Source organism: Sylvia atricapilla, chromosome 1 (genome assembly GCF_009819655.1).
Source record: "Sylvia atricapilla isolate bSylAtr1 chromosome 1, bSylAtr1.pri, whole genome shotgun sequence".
NCBI lineage: Eukaryota > Metazoa > Chordata > Aves > Passeriformes > Sylviidae > Sylvia > Sylvia atricapilla.
Window position 1 is genome coordinate 37,833,062 of NC_089140.1, and position 21,262 is coordinate 37,854,323.

The following is a 21,262-nucleotide window of genomic DNA, read 5'->3' on the forward strand; positions in this document are numbered from 1 at the left end:
GGTATCCTGGGCAGCCTGTTCAAGTGCTTGATAACCTTTTTGTTGAAGAAATTTTTCCAAATATCCAGTCTAAACCTCTGCTAGCACAGCTTGAGGACATCTATCACTTGTTACCAGGAAAAAGACACCAATCCCCACTTGGCTACACCCTCCTGTCAGGAATCTGCAGAGAGCAATAACGTCCTGAGCCTCCTTTTCTCCAGACAAAAAAATTCCAGCTCCCTCAGCTGCTCCTCATGAGATTTGTGCTCCAGACCCTTCACCAGCTTTATTGCCATTCTCTGGATGTGTTCCAGCATCTCAGTGTCCCTCTTGTGACGGCCCCAAACACAGGATTTGAGGTGTGGCCTCACCAGTGCTGAGCACAGGGGGACAATCACTGCCCTGGTCCTGCTGCCCACACTATTGCTGATACAAGAATATAACTTCTGATTTCATAGATAAAAATCACTTTTTACAGTCTCTCTGGATCAACTCCCATATGTGGAATCAGCCCACAACCTGTCATCCAGATATCCTATAAGTGCCATTTTCCACCTTAAATATCTTTAGCTTTCCCAGTACCTAAATATCCAATCAAAACTTTTATCTCAGCAGAAAGCAAGAGCATGAACAGCTGTTTGGGCATAACAAGCAACTCATTTTTGCAGACAAGAAAGTTCCATTTTTAACACTCCAATACAATCACTAACTACCACTGTATTGAAGTAGGCAATTTTTAAAATTAAGTTTCAGTTAGTGCTTGTGACAAGTTTGCTGATAGGTTATCTCTTTGGTACACAGGCATTTATTTTTTCTTTTGTGATTAAGTATTTCAGAAAAAGTATTTTGAAATATGCTGATGAAAATACATCTACAAAATGAAATTGGGAAAGAATTAAAAAAGCAAGGCACATGAATAAGCTCTGTGGGAAATATGTTAAAAAAAAAAAAAAAAAACCAACCACCACTTTCCCCCAAATAACCCAAACATTGCAGAATAAGGAATAATAATTTCTAGAAAGAGAGTTCAACCCCTAAAATCTTTGGTAGACACAAAAAATGCAGCCATTAGACATGAAATGGAATAAAACAAACTGGCAATAAATGTAGTAACAGTGAGAAAAAGGAAATTAAAGGCTACGAGCAGGAGATAACTAAAAACAAGACTTTTTGTTTTCAGTTCAGGAGAAATGCCAAAAAACTGTGGGGTTTTGTTGTTGTTGTTGTTTTTGCTTTTTTTAATCTATGCAATTTTAGAAATTATTATTTGTTGTCATTTGAAAGATAATTTCCAAAGGTTTTCAGAGTTTTATTGTTTGAATTTTCAAACCATCAAAGGTCCTAGTAAATAGTAATATTTACCACATATAAAAACATCCGCAAGACAATTTCCCCCTCCATTTTGTTATACTTTTGTTTTAGGGAATTGTTGTGTGGATATTTTAAACAAAAGACCTTGAAAACACAGGAACCATAGAAGACCAAAAAAGAGCAATTTTAGCATTTTCATCAGTTACCCTTTGGAACATATTTCTAAGTCAAGCAAAAAGTTCTACTTCTGCTTTTCTCTAAATGCATTTCTAAAAACATCTCTGTTTAAAAAAAAAATTGTGGAAAAGGTCTTATGTTTGAATATTATCATTTATACTTTCACAGCAGGAACTACTTTTTTCAGATTATCTGCTCATTATAAAGCATTCAGATAGCTCTGGCAGCTTTTACAAGTATAGGGATTTTTTTTTTTTTATTATGTTATCGCTTCATTACACCCACTGGGCCATTTAGTGTTGAATTTAATGGAGAGCAGATCATTTTCCAAGCAATGCAAACACATCAAGGTGAAAGTCTGTTGTGTTTGGAAAGGTTAGCAGATGTTTCTGCAAGTGCTTGTGAAAGTTATTGTTGTTTATCTTACTCTTGAACCTTTGGATTGCATTCTCTTTAAATACTGCACTCACCCCTGCATTCATGGTAATATGAACATAATTTCTGCTAGTTTATAGCATGTGGGTATTTTTGGGTAGCTGTTACAATTTTAGCTGAGAAGTATAAACATATAATATGGAACTTAAAAAGCATATTCTCTGTCATGGCTTGACAGAATGCCTTTGCTATTGTCTCCACAGCTGATATAATGTTTTTGCATGCCAACTACACATTTATATGAATATCTTCATCAAGACTAAAGGGATCTAAAAATAATGTCCAGCAAATCAGACTCTCCTGGACATGTATTGGTAAAAAAAAAATCTGAAAGACAAATTGTAGGACCTGGACGTATTTATGTTTCCTTGGGATGACACAGTGTCCCAGAGCAGCAGCTAAAATCTTTTGTTACACAAGGCCAACGTAGAGCTTCGCTTATGCCACTGGGGAATTATTTTAACACAAGGACTATCTGTCTGTGTCACATCTCTAATAACCTTTTCATCACAGTACCCAGATGTAACCCATTTATAGAAACGCTTATGCATCAAAAATAAAAATGTGCAAAAGGAATCTAATTACTGAATACAGAAAGTGGGATGATTTATTTTTTTATTTGGGATAAATTCAGGTGATTCACTATTAGTGAATGTAAATATGTTTTCAAGGCACGATTGCTATAATCCCACAGGGTGAGTCTATGTGCCAGTGAAGGTTCAGGAAAATGCATCATAAAATATCAGGACCTAAGAGAACGTCCTGAGCAATGCGATATTTATTGCACTAGCTTTTTCCTTGCATTACTTTTCCACTAGTGTAATTCACTCCTGTGTTGAATTGTGTGGAAAATGAAGGCAGGGCATATTAGGGAGAATTTCCTTCTATTTTTTATAAGGCACACATATGAAAATCGCTTTTAAGATAAGTGTAAGAGGAGGGTTTGAAATTATTTCTGCAAGTATTGATGCAAGAGCTCTGAAATATATTACCTATTTGGAATTTGGACACATATAGTTCCACAATAAAAGTATGGAAATGCAGGAAAACAGACAAACTAGAGAACACAAGCCCACACCTCCTCTCCAAAGCAGGAACTGCTGCTTCATGTTGCTTCTAAAAGTCAGCCCCTGTATGAAATTACTGACTGCACAGCATAGTCCAGGAGTGTCTTCCAAAACTCAGAGAGTCCCAGGACCTTACTGAACACATTAATTGGTGAGTGTGCCTTACTAATGCTAAAATGGAAAAATGCCTTCTAAAATACGAAATATTTTCTCAGTTTTGCAGAAATCTGTATATTTTTATACATGTTTTCCATGCAAAGTTGTGTTGGACCACCACCTTCAGGATTCCACCACCATGTTAGTTTTTTGGTCTTTATATAGCATACATTGCTAATAACTAAAAAGCTTCAGTGGTTCTTTCTAAAACATCCTCCGATGACTGGATGTATTCCTGAAAAAAAGAATCACAGAAAGCATGGGAATAACACTACACACAGAGAAAGTAAAACAGCTGATGCATTTCAGCTTTCTCTGGGAGACCTTCACAGCAGCACTTCCCTGCAGCAAGAGCTCATAGCGCAGACCCTGAACACTTTGCTCAGCCACTCTGATCTGCAAAAACAACTGCTGCTGAGTGTGTAAAATCTTTCCAGCTCTGCTGGCCATCTGCAACGTCTCTCAACCTGTCGAGTAAGGCTGAAAATGTTGAAAAGCCCTGAGAAGTCAGGCATGGGAGAATTCAAAGCCCTGGAAGATCTATGAAGTTTATTCCTTCAGGCATGCTGATTCCAATGAAGCAGCTTATAAACTCCATTATACACAGACCAAGTTCATAAAAAATCCTTAGGATTTACTCAACTATGTATTTTTTCAGAATGATGACTCAACTTTGGATTAAAACACTCATTAGCAGCAAAAGTCATTTAAGACTACTGATAAAATATATATGAAATTTTCAAGATTAACTCATTTTGAAAAATAATTTTATGGCAAAAGGTTAGAACACTTGACAAAATATTAAAGTGCCTGATGTTTCAAGGTTTTTTCTCAGAATTTCCTTCTCCAATTCACCTCCTAACCTAAAACACTGCAGGTTGCTGGATATGTACATAACTTTGATCTAAATGTACTTTCTAGAGAAGTTAGAGAAAAGTTAAATACACATGGTAGTAGTGACCTTTAGCTACTGACAGAGTTTTACAACATGGTGCTCTTCCCACTAAAAACCCAGATACCTAACTGGATCAGTTTTCCTGAAATGGCAATGTGTATATATATATATTCATACACACTACACAGACACAAGTCAGGTTGTCAGCCACTGAAGTCAGTGGCACTATACTGGCATAAAAACAGTGTAAGAAAAGCAGAATCAAATCGCCATTTTCCTTTTAACTAAAGGAAATTCGTAGTAATTTCAGCATCTCAGCAGTCACCATAATTTCTGCTGTTCTTGCTATGTATTATAGAAACTGTCACTTTTTAAATTTATGGTATCTTTTACACCTTGAGTTAAAGAACACTTAAAGAACTTTCAGTGTTTTATACACCTGTACTCAAGAAGAATAGAAATGAGATTCCTTTATTAATTTAGACCCAGACTATTCACACTAGAAGTCTCAGTGAATTTTAATGGGATTACCTGCAGGAGTAAGAGATTACATGACAAAAATCAGAAAAGGGGAACCTTTAATGATTAAAAAAGATTACAATAGCTAAAACTTCATTGTTGAGTGTATGACTCACAAAGCTACAATTCGTTAAACTAAGTCAATGTATATGCGACCAAAGATCTATAAGCTAATAACATCCAAACAATGTCAAATTACTACTTCAATTGTAAACATATGTGTTGTTTCTTCCCTGAGAAGTTTCTTTGGCAAAGAAAAACTATTGAATTATGAGCAATCAAGTCAAAAAAACTCATCTCTCAATACACATTCATTCACTTTTGCTTCATTTTAATGGCAATCCATTTGAAATCCTTGTCACATTTTCATTTTGTTTGTCACAGAGGCATATGAAGACTGAACACTGCATGTAAGCAAAGCCATCAAAACCACAGCCTAAAACCAAACAACTGAACAAGTGACTTTCCCCTAAGCCACTGCATACAAGGGACTACTGCATTCTATCCCTCATTTCCCTAGCTTAGACAAAATCAGGATTATTTTATTTAGCACTATTTAAATCCAGCCAAATAATGCCATTTGTAATCAACTTTGACTGTCAGGAGGAAAATGGGAATGGCTTACCTTGCAGGAGAGCAGTGCTATCCACCTCAGCATGCCTTGCTCCTACAGCAAACACATCTGGAACCAACACGCACTCACTGTCATCACAAATCACCCACTTATTGATCACTGCACTTATCACTCTTCATTGACTGAACTTCATTCCACATCACCAATCTTTTGCTGCTTCAGCAAATTCTGAAACTTTCATCACAAGGAGAATTCACACACATACCAAAGCAGTGATCATCTATACTGGATACTTCTTATATCAAGCATTTCTGCAGAGGTCTTCATTTATTTAAGGATTAATCAAACAAAGTGAGAACAGTTTTTCAAATTTCCTTGCACAAACTTAACGTTAATGAGAAAAACAAGCGACAGCCTCTGAGCCTTACAGTCCAAGCAACGCTAAATCACTACATTTCGAATTTTATTCTGTACAAAAGTGTCAGGATCACAATTGCCAGATGATGGACGTGCTAATGTCACGTGCCAGGCACACAACTGGCATATGCCAGGCATGTGCCTGACACATTTGCCACATGATTGCCATGTGCTGGACACATGAATGCCATGTAATGGCCACCTGGTGCATGCTTGATTACAGCCAAGTATCACAGCCAGTACCACAACCACCTGCTAACAGGTGTTATGGTATGACACAAAGCAGCTACCACTCCTGCTGTCACCACGTGAACCATCAAGGGAGATGCCAGAAGGTGGATGGTCTCCTCTGCTGACTAGAAGCAGAAGTATCCTAGCGGCGAAATACGAAATCAAAGAGGGTGGCCAACACCCAAGGTAAGAGTAATCTTCACAGTGGCACAATATTTTCTCACAACTGTGAAGATAGCACAGGATTTTCTTCTCCTAAGAGAGCATTTTTTCAAAAGTGGGATTAGCTGACAAATGATGCCCCAAGAGCCTTTTATACTGCCTGCAAGAGCCTTCTGCTCACCACAGAGATAAAAACCATCAACCTTGACAAAATGTACAATCAAACATGGTAAATTCTGGCATAAAGCAACATAACAAAACCAAGCTATTCCACCCCTGAGCTTTCCTCTCATGCTGACTTTGCAGAGTTCATCCTTCAGATATGAACTTTTGGGCTCCACTAATTTGCAGGAGTAATGAAAGAAGCAGAGGACCTGAAGGAAGCCATTTGCTAACCTTACCTACTTCCATAAACCATCACATTTCTGAGCTTTCTGTTTTCACAATACGGAACAAGAACCCACTCTACTAATAGCTCATCAATGAAGAAAAAGAAATTAAAAAGAGAGGGAGCTACAGAGATAATAGAGAGTGATAGATAAGTAAATATATATATCTATACATACATGCAATTAGTATATTCTGTTGATTGGTTTAGTCTAACTTATATGGTAGTTCTGCAATTTCTAAAATAAGCAATCACAGTATAATAATTAATGTACTATTCCATCATAAAAACATCATTAGATAAGGGAAACATGGAAGTATTTTCAGTAGTCACACGGAGTTAAAAAAAAAAATCATGACATTTTTGGCAATTTTGTGTCATGAAATCCAGTCATTATAAATGTGAAATTATATCAAATTAAGACATTTATTCCAAATGTATTCACACAATACAATGTATCTTCTAAATCTGCTCAAGACACTCAAAATAGCATGTATTGCTACTTACTACATGCTAAGCAGAGCCTTCTGCATTCCTGGAAGCATACTTTGTTCTTTAAATTATTCAATTAATTAGCCAGTATTTGTTTAATGTTTTGTACCTGTAAAATTTCCCAAAACGGCTGAATGTTATTACCAAAACAGTGTGGGACAGATTTTGCAGGCTGCAGGTAGATGTATCTTTCCACACATTTAAGAATGACCCAACAAGTGAGAAGTTAGTTGCATTTGAGTAACAGATTGAGGACAGGTACTTGGCAGGACATGCTTTTCTATGAGAATTATGTTTCAAATTTTAAAACTAGTTTGTTTATTTATTTCTTCTAGACTCTTCCCCTGGATTTTGTTTTATTGGTTAAATTCAAGAAAATATTGTATCATGTTTTACGACGTTTATTTAACCCAACTGGGGGACAACTGTATTTGTCTTGGCAAGCACAGAGAAAGTAGAAAACTTGAGTGGCCGGCAGAGGAACCAAAGTCAAGATCAGGATTTTGTTAGCTCAGGCATCCCTTTGAAAATGACAATTCTAACATCTGAAAACTAAAACCAGCGTGCAGAGAGAGTAACCAAAATTCCTGCTGGAACAAATCAGTGTCCAGCTACAGGATGGGAATAGCGATCTGTGGTGCCCATGCATGTCAGTCCTTCCCCATTACACACCACTGCTGCCCCAGGCAGATGAATCACTCCCTGATCTCTCCATCATTTCCATGGAGCACTGAACTCTGCTCACAATGCAGCCAATGTCATCTACCAGAGACCAACACACGCTCCCACACACACAGAGTATATCCTAGCAATAACAACACCATCAGGAGCTCCCGCAATCCAAATTACTTTAGGCCTTCAATAGGAATAAAGCTATTTTTGTAAATGAATGCTTTTTGTTTGTAATCCAGTAAAGAAGGTGAATTAGGCTCATCTAAATTGTATTTTTACACAGTATTTCCAGTGTGTGTGGTCTGAGCTCCGGACAAATCAATACCACCACTGAACTTAGCATGATCAGGTACAAAAATAGCACCTCTGATCACTTCTAGAGAGACTGTTTCAAATACTGTTACTTGACAGAAGGGAATGACATGTAGGTTTCCTAGCAAAGGCATAAAGCCCAAGTCTCCTGGGAAAGGGTGAGGAGAAGGACATGGATTTACAGCAGCAAGTGGATAGTCTAACATGCCAGCTTCCTAACTCTTGGTTTTTTTGTAACACAAATACAGTTCATAGGCAGTGAGTGAGGAACAAAGGCACTTTTTCAACAGCTCACCATCTCCAAAAGTTCATGCAATTCTTCACCTAGAATTCAGTAACCAAATTTTACTGGATATGTGAAAATCTCCAGATCATAGGGGAAAAGCCCAGAACTAGTGAACATCAACCCTCTTCAGAAACTGAAACTCAGGACTTCAGGGTACAGCATGTATTCATATTTAATTTCTATGGGTTCACATGCTCAGAGTTTTTATTTGATTTGCATATTCTTTCAATTAACAACACAAAAGAGAAGATAAGGGAAGCCTAATAAATTCAGTCCAGTTCACGAACCTTGTTAAACTTGTGCTTGCTTTAATTCATGTTGAAACGCAATTTGCCTGTTCTAACATTTCATTATCAAAGTCCTTAATGAACTTGCTCTGAATCCAGCAATTTGATTTAAAACATATTAAATCCACACTACTGGCTGCCAAAAAGAAACAAAATAAATTTAAGTCATATTGTTCAGATATTAAAGACATCCAACATACCTTAGTAAACATCAATTCTTCTATGTCAACAACAGCAATCAGAACACTCATTTTTTGCATCTTTTGATCACAAAGAGCATTCTAGCAGGAAGTTTCAAGGACAGATATTTCATCCTCTTCCTTGGCATTGCAAATTTAAGGATCACTACAAGCAAGGGGCTCTTCTCAGCCCTTTTAGAAGGCATTTCTAATAATTATCTACCAACCAATCACAAAAGCAAGAACAGTTCTTCTCTCAAATACTTAATTCAAATGAAATCATATTAAATCTGTGACAAAAGCAAGCTACAAAAATAAAGAGAAAATTACTAAACCTCAGGAATATTTAACACTGTATCACAGTATAATCCTGCAGCTATAGATGGGACATGAGTTCTCCTTCAACCAAGAGTTTGGTTGTTCCATTCAAGTTCCCTACTACTACTGAAAATAATATGATTACTTGAGACAATGGTCTGGGTTGCACTGTTCCTCTTTCCGGCAATTATTTACAGTTCTTCCTCTTTTTGAGAGAACATGAAGTGATATTAAAGTGGGAATAGTGATCCACAGATTACAATATTGCCCATGTCCCATAAAACACATTCACATAAGGAGTATAACATTTGTATTAGCACAGTATTTCCTGAATACACCCCACACCTTTTTGGGAGAACTGGTGATTGCATGTAACATTTAATCAAAGATCCACTCTACTGTAAAACATCAATTTCTCTTCAATTTTCCACTTAGCAATTCAAAAACACTTTTGAATGTCAATGCTAGCAATTTTCATGCTGGCTACAACTTGGTCAGAATTTAAAATAAAAAAATTCATTAGCATGTTAATAACTTAGTGCCTCTAAGGAATACTTAGTTGGTCCTACATCAGAAAAAAAAATCTTTTTTTCCAGCCCTATTCTTAATTACAATGCAATTATAATTTACCACAATTTCCTAGTTTCCTTCATTTCAATCTGTGGAGTAGCATGCAGTACTCTCACAGTTCTAAGGAGAGCATCTCACTGAGAAATGTTCACACCCATTAAGGTGTAGAAAGGGAAGCAGAGAACATACACATGCAAATAAGAAGGTAGAAATTTTATAAACAGAATTGTAAGAAAAAGTTACATGGGCAAAATTGAGTTCCCTGTAATAAAATACAGGTAGATGTTGGCAAGCTTTCTAGAATTTAAAATATATTGTCATTTAATCAGATTATTTATCAAATTGTATGCAGTATCTCAGTCTTTTTTTACCTTAGCAAAGTTTAAGACATGAAAAGAAAGAACACTTATATTCATATTTTTGCATAAAACAGTTTTTTGTTCATATACACACATACTCATGTGTGCCACTTGTCACAAGAAAATACAAGGTATGTTCATGATCAAGGTTTTGTTATTACTTGGGTTTCCTATTTTCTACTATCAAGAAATGCATCACCAAGATTACATCCGATATAAGAAAGTGGATATTTAGGATTAATAACGGTGGTTTCAACGTCTATTTTTTCATTTGAGGGTACTACATCCAAATGCAGAATTTTGTACAAAACTTCTAACAAGGCAGATATTAATGTATCACTTCTTTGTTTTTTCTTTTTGATCCTTATTAAGGATTTTTTAATAATTTGCAGGTCTTCTGCATTCATACACATTTTCTGGAACAGAAACAAGGTGTTTGAAGGACATTTGCAGCATAGAAAACATTCAACCTGTCACCATGTTTAGGGAGCAATATACTGCATCTGTTTCAGAAGAGATTTCATAAATTCAGCTAATATTTGGAATAGAAAATACTCAGATGCTTGCTGAAGTTGCCCACATTCTTAATGACTTTTCCCAACGGCATGTCTCTGTATTCATGCAATTTGTGCAGTTTACATAACAAAATGCACCAGTCATGGAGTTCTGACTCACCTTAATACCTCTTTACCTTGTAAGAAACTGAATTGCTTCTTGCAAACTTGCTCAGCAAGGAAAAAAATTAAATACTAAGTAAAAATGTGTATTTTTAGTTTTTTAGAAAAACCAAGAAAACCAGTCTTGAAAAAGAGAAAAGGTCAGAAAAATGCAAAGAATTAGGGAACTAGACACTGAATTAATTCCTCCATTTAAATAAATCCTATGTTCATTTGCTTCAATAATTAACCTAATTCACATGGGAAAAATTCACAACTGGAGAGAAAGGAACCCAAATTTCTCACTGAAAGTACCACTGTAAAAAGGCCGTGTAGACTTTGAAAACACAAGAACTTGTCCCCAAAGCACTTGGGGTAGACTCTGAAGCCTACGACAGAACAAGCATTTTTGAAATGGGTGCTTGTCTGAAGCAAGGAATCTTCTCCAGCTAAGGCAGACAGTCCAGGCACAGCAAAACTGTGCAAGTGTGCACTGCAGGGGGATTTGGAGCACTTACAGACTGCTACTAATCTCTGAAAGACTTCTACCCCTTGTTCTAAGCCCTTGATACTTGTAAAAGATTCTGGATCTGAGCCAAGCCAGCCCTTGGCCCTAGAGGATCTTCAGCACATCCCTGCACCGACAGCAAAAGCAGGCTTGAAAGGAAATAAACTTGTGAGGAGTTATTTCTCCATAGAGATTTGCATTGCCATCACACAGGAGGCACAAATAATTGCCAATCAGCCTCACTCTGTATGGAGAGAATATTTATACAGTGAAAATACAATCAGTAATATTCATAACACTACTACAGTCTCATGGCTGTGACTTAATCTGAGAAATCCTTAGTAAGAACACAAAAAAATGCTCCTTCACTTACAGAAAAACTAAATTTGAGGCTGAAAACTTCAGTTGAAAACTGAAGTTGAACTGAGCTTTTCCACTAAACCAACTTGCTTATATTCCATTAGCTCTCCTTATCACAACAACTTGTTTGTCTAAATATTACAAGGAAACAGATGTCTGCAGTTTCATTTCAGTTTTTCACTATTATGTCCAGAAATAACATTGGAAAAAGAATATTTGAGTCAGGATGAATTTGACCCATATGCAACAACACTCTTTAGGGTACAAACACAAGATTATTTGCTGCGTGCTGACAGCAAAGCTCTGGAATGGTTAAAAAATCCAACCAACCAAAACAACAACAGAAACAAACAAAAAAACCCCAAACAATCCAGCAGTCTGAGCTGTAAGTTTTCTTTGAGAACTCAACTAGGGCAGCTAAATTGTAAGAAAAACTAGGGAAGGGCCAACACAAAGTCGGCCTAAAAAACCTAGGACTGAGGAAACTATGGGAAATTGTGGAGTTACAGCAAATCTAGTTTAATTTCAATTTGTGGAAAAACACCAAATAATTAAAATTTATACCTAAAATGTATCAAGAGGATGAAAAAGACCCAACATGAAAATGTAGAAACAGATATGTAAAAACACCTCAAGTCTTCTTTTGGCAATATAAAGGGCCTTACGGAGAGAAGAAAAGCATACACTAACTCTAAAAGCCATTTGACACAATTTTCCCTCTTTTTTTTTTCCCATGCAAATTTTGTAAAAAAAACTCTAAGTGAAACTTCAAGGAGAATAACATTTAAGTTATGAGAAAACTGACCAAACTGTAACTGTCAATGATTTCTCCAAATGAGAAATATGTATTAACAGGCTGTATTGGGATGTGTCCTCTGTCCAGTATTTTTCATTAGTTTCATTAACAATTGGATGACAGAATGCAGCATAAATTGGCAGATTAATTAAGAATGAAGGGACAGAAAGCACATCAGAGGAAAAGATTAAATTCAAAATTAAATTGACACAGCAGAGAAAGGTCCTGTTAAGAAGACCCCATAAGACAGGAATATTAATCACCACTCATACAAATACAAGATGAGGAAAATCGAGTTAGGTTGAAGTTTTAGGGCAAAAACTATAACTGATGGAATAGTTCAGAAGTTGAACATGTAATTAGCACACTAAATGAAAGAATGGTAGTATTTCAGACAGTGCCAAAGATGAAAAGCTAAACCACAGTCAAGAAGAAAACGTTCTGTTGTTAGCTGCTAAGAAAGAGTGTTTTGCCTTTCTCTGAGGACAGAGACTATATTTGTAAAAATTCCTCACAGTGTAAGCACTTTTTCTTCTATTTCTGTCCCAGCTGAGGGACAGAAGGTGACTTAAGTCTCCTTGCTTCAAACTTCTGTCAGAGATCACGAGAACTGGTCTGTATTATGGGTTATATCTTGAATACATCTAGTTTTATAAATGCTTCCTACCATACCATTAAGGCTTTGTGTTCATGGTTGAGATGTCCAAAACAGATTTATCTCCCTTTTGTCTGGGCAATCAGTCACTCAAAAAATACACAGCATCAATCAAAAAATCCTTCATACTTTCTTGTTAAGTTTTTGTGAAAAATGAGTTTAGCCTTGCACTGAAAACAGAAAGAATTTGGAAAACGAAAACTCATTCACAGAATGTACGGAAGTTAAATCTCTCCCAAAAGTTATATTTAATTTAGAACTGTTACACTGAAACAGAGTCATGAAGCAAGATACATTTGATGAGGAAGGTCAAATAAAACAACAAAATAAAATTAAAAAGAAAAACCAAAACTCCAACAAATAACAAAACACCAAAACCCTCCACCCACCTGAAATGTTTTTAATGACTGCAAAATGGTATTTCCTTTTGTGTGATGTTTCTGGTTTTTTATGAGCTTGCCTCAGCAAGGAAGTCTCACCTTTCTTCTACATCTTAACAGGACACGCTTTCATCACAGCTAGGTACAAAAATCATCCACAGGCATTCAGCAGTGATACAGATTTTGGAAAGTGTAAAGTCTCAGCATGACAGTTCCAGCACCAGGATGGGATGAAGAACAGAAGCAAAGAACAAATAGTAAAAAAATACCAAACAGCTAACAAAACAAAACCCAACCAAGTAAATAAATAAAAAAAGAAAAAAACATAAGACATAAGAGTAACAGGTAATGTGACTACTGCACACCAGGCCTGGAGACTTCCCACTTTTCCAGTGTGTGTTATAGTAGTCTGTGAAAGGAGCACCATGCTTGAACAATAAAAAAGCATGGGATAGTAAGAACCATAGTAAGATAGCAAGAAGTTTAATATTAAACTAACAGCTGGTGACTGGTTAATAATTTAATTTTTTTTTTTTTTTTTTTTTTTTTTTAGTACTTACTTGTAGGTTTGCTGGGTCATATTTTGGTGGCTATCTCTATAGTTGCCCAAAAGTTTTAATGTTGTGAACATAATTAACACCAAAGTTCAAAAATTTGGAAAGTAAAGGTGGTTTGCTTAGCTTTACCAATGTTTCAGAGGTATTTCTTTCCAACCCATAAAGAAACCTGAGACTTCAAAATACTGCTTTGTATTCTGAATCTGAGGAGAGATGTGCAAGAAATAAATAAAATACATTTTCACAGAAACCAGTTAGTAAGAACTGAAGCTACACTGGTCTTAAGTTCCACCAGAACAGTGAGTGCAGAGGATATCTGACACAGAAACATACTGCAGCATATGAATAAATCAGCTACTGCTCATCAGGGCAGTGAATCCAATACAACTGACAGTCAGCTTAGATGCCATGTAAAGCCAGCTCTCAGAGGTATTTGATCATAAGTTTCTCCAGGCAGCAACAACTCCAATCAGCTGCATGATGTACAAACACCCCCGGGAAAATGATCAAATATGAGAATGAAAATTTATTTCCAAAAACAAACAAACAAAAAATATTTTTTAAAAAAACAAACCCAAACCAGACAACCAAAACCCTGACTACTGAAAAACCTGTTACAGTTCGCAGGTGTACATATCCTATCAACCTGTGCAAGGAAGCAGTACTACAGAAGTGCATAAAATTAAAATGTGAGCCAGCCTGCATTTTGCTTCATTTAGAGATTCATAATATACTTGCTACAGTACACAGTTATAATTACAATTTTGCATGCTGACAGAATCTCTAAGACAAGAACTATATTCATACATTTCTACAGGACTAATTTCAATGCCTACAAAAAGGCTGAGGCGTCATCATGCTTGAGCACACTAGCTGAAGTTTTAAGACTCTTCCAATGAAGCTCCAGTGAATCCAAAACAGAAGCAAAAATAAAATCTCTCAGGCACTACAGAGCTCCTACTTAGCCTTTGCAATTCCTTTTTCAAGGAATTTTTAACAATGTCATGCACAATGTGCTTTCTTTTTCCCGTTTCACTCCCTAACATTTGTCCACATATTTAAAGATAGAACCTTGAAACTATTCCTGGTGCTCTTGGCAATGCAGGCAGATACACATCCTTTTGCACAGAAGAAATAAACACCCATTTTATTATTGCTTTTGCCTTTCGTATGCATGAGTTCTAAGTTTGGGAGAGTGGGCTTCTGAAGAGGTAGTTCAAATATGAATTGCATTTGATCATTTCAAAAATAACTGTTAGGAATCTTTATCTTCGGCATTGGTCCTAATTTTTCACTTCAACTCTTTCTAACACACATAGAGAGTGATCCAATGGTCCTCAATGGGAAATGGACAAATCTACCACTGACCTGGTAATTTAAAAGGGGTCCATCACATGGTTCATTCAGTACTATTCATAAAAATGCAACAAAAACACAGTGTTCTTGATGTGACTTACAGGATTAAAGCTCAACCTCTGACAGCTCCTTCAATTTTTTTTTTTTTTTAGTTAGAACAATTTTAATGTTTTTATCTATGTTGCTACTATTCATTGATCTATGCTTAAAGGAACCTGAAGATGCTGTTATCCATCAATTCAGGATTTAAATTTCCATTATATATCCCATAAAAAGTTTCCAAAACTATCCCGCAAAATCTCCATATACGAAAGGTATGGTATCATAAGGTACCAAAATTTAACGGTGAGAAAAACAGCCACAAATGAACAAAGGAAATTAAGAAAAAAAGGCTTAGGGGAGATCTCATCAATCTGTATAAAAATCTGACTAAAGTGGGGTTGAGGGAGCCTTGCAACCTCAGGTATACTGTGAGCTGCAGAACATATTTCAGATATATATATAGCAGTATGGTTGATATTCAGAATTCAAAATTGAAATAACTGAAACCCATCCTGCATTTCAAAATTATTTTGATTCGGCTCCTACACTGGTTTTATGATGGACTTACCACAGATAAGTTACTCTCTAAGACAACTATAAAATAAAATATTTTGGAAATGGAGTAAAATGTACTTTGCATCCTGCTTTTAGACACTGGCTCATTTTACTAAATCACATTACTGTGCAGAAGGCACAAGGAATACATAAAGAATGGATATAGGAATTACAGGTATCCCAGACATTTACAAGAATCCATTTGCAATGACATTTTCACCAGCAAATTCAATAGATTTAAGGCAGACAGATGTTTTACAATGAAAATGATAAACATTCATTAATAGAATTACTGTCAAAATATTTCTCTGAGAAGCTAGATCAGTTTAAATTAAAATGCCTAAAATATTCTCTTTAGATTAAATGAACAAAGCAGGAAGCATTCACTGAAAATATTTTATTTATTTTTTTTACATTTCTACTTTGTAGTTGTCTTCTTATAGAAAACCTAATATCGAACATTTGTTGACTACAATGTTGGTTTGCAGCTAAATGAAATTACTACACAAAATCTATAATTTCTTTTTTGTTGTGAACCTTCAGCACATTTGTCCTTTTTTTATCAAAAATATATGATGCTTCACATGTACTTAGGTTCTCAGTTTGTGATTGTTATATTAGAATACGCTAAGTATCGCAATTTTCTCACTAACATTAGAAGAATGTTAATGACCACTGTCACTCTCCATTTCTATGCAAACCGGAATCACAGAATATCTGAAGTTGAAAGAGACCCATCACAATTATCAAGTCTAACTCTTTGAACCTCCCAGGACTACCTAATACTGAACCATATGACTACCATATGCCTGAACTCAGAGGTTTGAAGGCGTGACCACTTCCCTGGGGACTCCATTCCAAGGACAGATCACTCTCTGGGTGAAGGGCTTTTTCCTAATCTGCAATGTGAACATCACTTCATTCCATTTCCTCTTACCCTAAAAAAACCCAAAATTAGTATCCATGGTATCTTTTTATGTATCTTCAGCTGAAAGAATAAGTAAAGAAATAAAAAGACAAATTACTTATGAATTCCATGAGGTCTAAAAGTCTAAGCATCATACAGAAAGATACATGAAAAATCATTGTCTTTGGAGTTTAGATCAGTTAGAGGTTTGGAGGTTTCTGGGGTTTTTTTTTACTTCAGAAAGAAAAAAGCAAATCTCGTCAGCTTGGTGGACAAATGTCCCAAGCTATTCAAGAGACTCATCCAATAACCCGTCCATGATACGATGTTCTAATATTATGTTAGTGCAAAAATAAACCAACAAAATTCTAACAAGGTGTAATTAATATATCCAAGAACCAAGCTTGGTCTCTGAAGCTTTAATCTATGTAATTACTTCTGCACATTTCTTCAGAGCCTGGGCGGGTGTAGGGAGAAGTACACCAAGGTGGTTACAACATCAGATGGCAAGAACAGAACATGTTAGGCATTTACTCTTCCTCTGGTCAACAACTTGGAATTTCTATCTTAAAACATATTTATATCAGGAGATATTCGGTATGGAAACATTTTCAAAATACACACATATTAGCAAGTCAGGAGAGCAAATTTGAAAGATTATCTTGTGCTGAGAACAAGATATTTTTGTGATAAACTACAATAGTTCAGAATGCAATCAATGGAAACATCTAAATAAAATAGTAAATAAAAAGTGAATCATATCAAACCTTTTAAGATCCTGGGGGAAAAACCATTAAAGTTTGTTTTGTTTTTTTCTAATAAAATCTTTAAAACTTGCTGCCTAGAAATTTATTTGAATTGAGTAAATTCCCAGTAGATTGTTTTGCTGAAAAAAACTGCACATTCAGAAGAACACCTGAAAGTAAGCTTACAATGCTAAAGAGAACGATGCATTGCAAAAAAAACCCCATAATTTCCTTTTCCATTTATTTACTGCTAAGAAAAAAAAAAAAAAGCTGTATTTGAAAGTGCATCTTTGCTAAATCAATTCCATCCCTCTTCACTTGCATGCCACTTGAGTGATTCAAGCAGTAAAGCATATCTCCAAGTACGATACTGACTAAGAGAACAAACTGAAGAGCCACCTGTATTATCTCACTTTATCCTAAAACGTGTCACAGTAGTGTTGGCAAGATAAAAAAGATGTGGTTTGGTTTAGCAGCTTCACTGTTATTTGTATAACCAACACAACCACTTACTCAATTTGGTTGAATTTTCAAGGCAATTTTGAAATCCCCTTCATGCCTGACCAGAAAGCTGTAGCCAATTCTCCTCTCCACATGACACTGCCAAGTGTGGTCATGTAGCAGCCACAAATTACCATTCTAAGGGAAAAGCAACACCACCAGAATGGAAGAGCGGGAACAGATAAACATTACTCTCACACACAACACAACCTCATGCTTCATTTGTCTAATTTTAAGAATAAAGCCACATAAATTTATGCAGTTTCGAATTTGACCCTTCCTATTTCAGATAATCATCAATTCAAAGATTCAGAATGACTATGGCATCCTTCAGTGGTCAGCAACAACGAAGCTGGCATGAAGCAGAACCTGCACAGCTGCTTCAAAGGCACTTCTCTGGATCAGTCTCCTTTAAAATATGCCTCTTGGTGTCTCCATCACCATTTGACAGCAAAAAAGACCAATTCCTGCAAAAGAATACTCACTTCCTTCAAAAACAGACACCATTTATTGAACTAAAAGAACAAAAATTAAAAAAAAAAAAAATAGCCACACAACACTATTCCTCCAGAGAACAGCATTTTAACTGAGTACAGGGATCATGCAGAGGATAGAAGGTGAAGAAGAGTGTATACACATAAAAATACATAGTTTTACTTGTAAGTGTGTTTCTGTGCCCCAAACTTCCTTCTGTTGTCTAAGACATTTAATGGTCATTATATACAAAGGAAATTTATGAAGTAGCTAGTATTACCTTCATTTCAGAAAGGATAGTACATTTACATCTTTTTTTTTAAGAAATTCTTCTTTTTAACTTCATTGGGAATATCTACTTTCCCAATACTCTACTGAAAGTTAAGTCAGTAGAAGATGCAGGCCCACAATACGAGCTAGAGTACAATTGATCACATAAATATAGAGAACCTTTGACAAATTCCATGAATCTGGCTTGTCAATTTTTAGTAAGTAATGTACAGAAATCTATCAAAAATTAAAAATGCCTGATAAAAGGTTTTACACCCACTTAAGGCTCTCCCTCCCCACATCAGCTGCTTCTTGGTAATAGCTCAGAAACAGATTAAAAGGTTCAATTACAAAAATAGGAATGTTACTTCTGAAACTTTCAGCAGAGGCGTTTTGGCCATTCATCTCCCTCTATCAAAACTGGTCAATATCATTCTGATATAAATACATTAAATGGAACATACAAAAATGTAAAACCAAAATTTACTGAATATCCAATACTTATCTGACATAAATGTAAAAATCTGAATTTTCATATTCAAAATCATATTTCTGCTATTCACTTCCACAGGAACATTGGGGTAAAAAAAAAAATCTTCAGAGCCACAGTAAGTACAAATTGAGCATAAGATACAAAGAAGAGAGATAGGAAAAAAAATTAATGCGACCTTTAATACTATGTACAAAAAAATGAATTTTACATTAGTCAAGAAGGAAAGCGGAAGAACTAAATTATTTTCTTTTCCACCCTTGTATGATAAGCAGAATCTTAATTATGTATCTCAACTATGTACCCTAATCAACCTCACCTGGAATTCACAGAACCTGGGAGAAAAATTGCCAAAGAAGAATTTGAAAAATGACAAAACCAAGAAATTGGGGAAAATACGAGCTTAGAAATACTGCATTAATGTTGACCTATTTAAAGATAACATGAATAATACAAAGTCAAGGCTTCCCTGAAGAAAGATGTTATGAGTAGGACGGGTGGCTATCTTTCCTGATTCTATACAACACACATCAGAACCTGCACATATCTGTGAAAATAAAAATGTAAACTGCAACTTCAAATGAACCAGAAAACAGGAAATTCCAGAAGAAGGCAGTAGACAGTAGCAATTTTCCAGAAAGTCCTTCTCTACACCATGGGACGGGCTATGCACTCAAGTCCAACGTCAAAACGCCAGATGGTTGTCCTCAGGAAGCCCTATGGGCCCTCTTTCCTCACACAAGGATTCATGGACAAGACCCCTTCCTGTGTCAGATCTCCAGAGCGACATGACAGCCCCAGCAGCCTCCTCAGTTACTGTTTTGGCAAGCTGTAGATCCGTGCCATTATGTCCTAAAGAAATCTTTTCTGACACGTGCATTTCCAAAGACCAGCTCCTCAATATTAAAAGGAGGAAAACTCATGAATTATCCAAATTAGCCATACCAAATTATATGCAATTCTCAACAGATCTAACTGAACAAGAGCTGTCAGGTAAAAGTTTTGATGAAGTTAATGCAGATGGAAATGTGATTACTATATGGTCGCTTCTTTATTCTAAGCTAACAGCAACTGATCACAAAAAATCCTGAAGAGAAACTTCTGGAAATTAGAATTCCTACTTCATGCTAAACTTGAAAACTAAAGCAAATTTTCAAACGTGATTTGCAAATGAGATTCTTCTTTTATTTAAATTAGCTATTTCATCATAATCTCATTTTACAAAGGTACAGTGAGGACAAAAAAATTTATTTACCTCTGAACTGAATAACTTCTTGCAAAGCTGGCAGAAAACCACAGTCAGACTTGTCTTGCTGCAAATCCAACCATAATGTATTTGGAACACAGCACAAGAGCTCACTATTGCTATGATTATAGGCTTAAAATTATATATATGCCTGATTTCAGTACAATTTTTTTTTTCAGAAAAAAACCCTAAAATAATAAAGTATTTGCTACAATCAGCTCTTCCCTTTGTATACAGTAAACTGAATATCCAATTCAGTCAAATTACATTTTTCACATATTTAAAATTTCATTACCTGAGAATGCTTATTTATTTTTACATAAATTTCTCTCATACACAACAAATCTGACACACATGGGAGTCTACCTTATGAAAACAGGAGGTGTAAAAGGTATTGAGCTTTTAGCTGCTTTAGTGCTACTGCATTAGATGGACATGTTTGCAGAGCTACTCTGTAGGATTTGCTACAGCTTGCAAAAGGGGATTAACCCAACTGCTCTTTCCAATTTATGTGGAAAACACTCAGTTGCACACCAATGTCCATCAGCGTGATAAACCCTCGTCTCCAGCACATAGAAGGCCAATTCATGATTGAAACTGACACAGAGAACTACTTTAATCAACTAATAATCACTCAAAATTACCTCCAGGAAAATCCCTCTAGCTCTAGTATTTAGATTAAGTGTCAAGGCTCAATCTGAACTCCTTAGGAAGAAGGCAGCTTCCCTTAAAACAAATCTCTGTTAAGTTGATAAGAGTTAATGTACCTGGCAGCTCCTCAGCAGATGGCAGGTTTAGGTGCAGAATGCTGATGACACTGGAGCTTTGTGCTCCCAACAGCAGTCATTAGGTGAAAGAACTTTCAAATGAGTCTCTTCTGTAAATTATTAAAAGAAAATTACTCTTAGGATAAAATGTTTTAGCTCAAGAGTCAATCTACTTGGAGGATGCTTGATGAAGCACCTTTTGTTTGT

The 21,262-nt window shown here is 35.9% G+C and overlaps 1 protein-coding gene across 3 annotated transcripts in view; it reads right to left on the minus strand.

Annotated features, from left to right (window-relative positions):
* The window catches only part of ZNF385D (zinc finger protein 385D), a 406,562-nt gene that overhangs the window by 333,788 nt on the left and 51,512 nt on the right, over positions 1–21,262 (minus strand). Inside the window, exon 1 of one of the 3 annotated variants that reach the window (XM_066319797.1) lies at positions 1,345–1,583. The exons of the other annotated variants lie outside the window; for them this stretch is intronic. The gene's annotated coding sequence lies outside the window, so the exon portion shown is untranslated. Of the gene's footprint in view, positions 1–1,344; positions 1,584–21,262 lie in introns of those variants that run through there. 3 annotated transcript variants of the gene reach the window in all.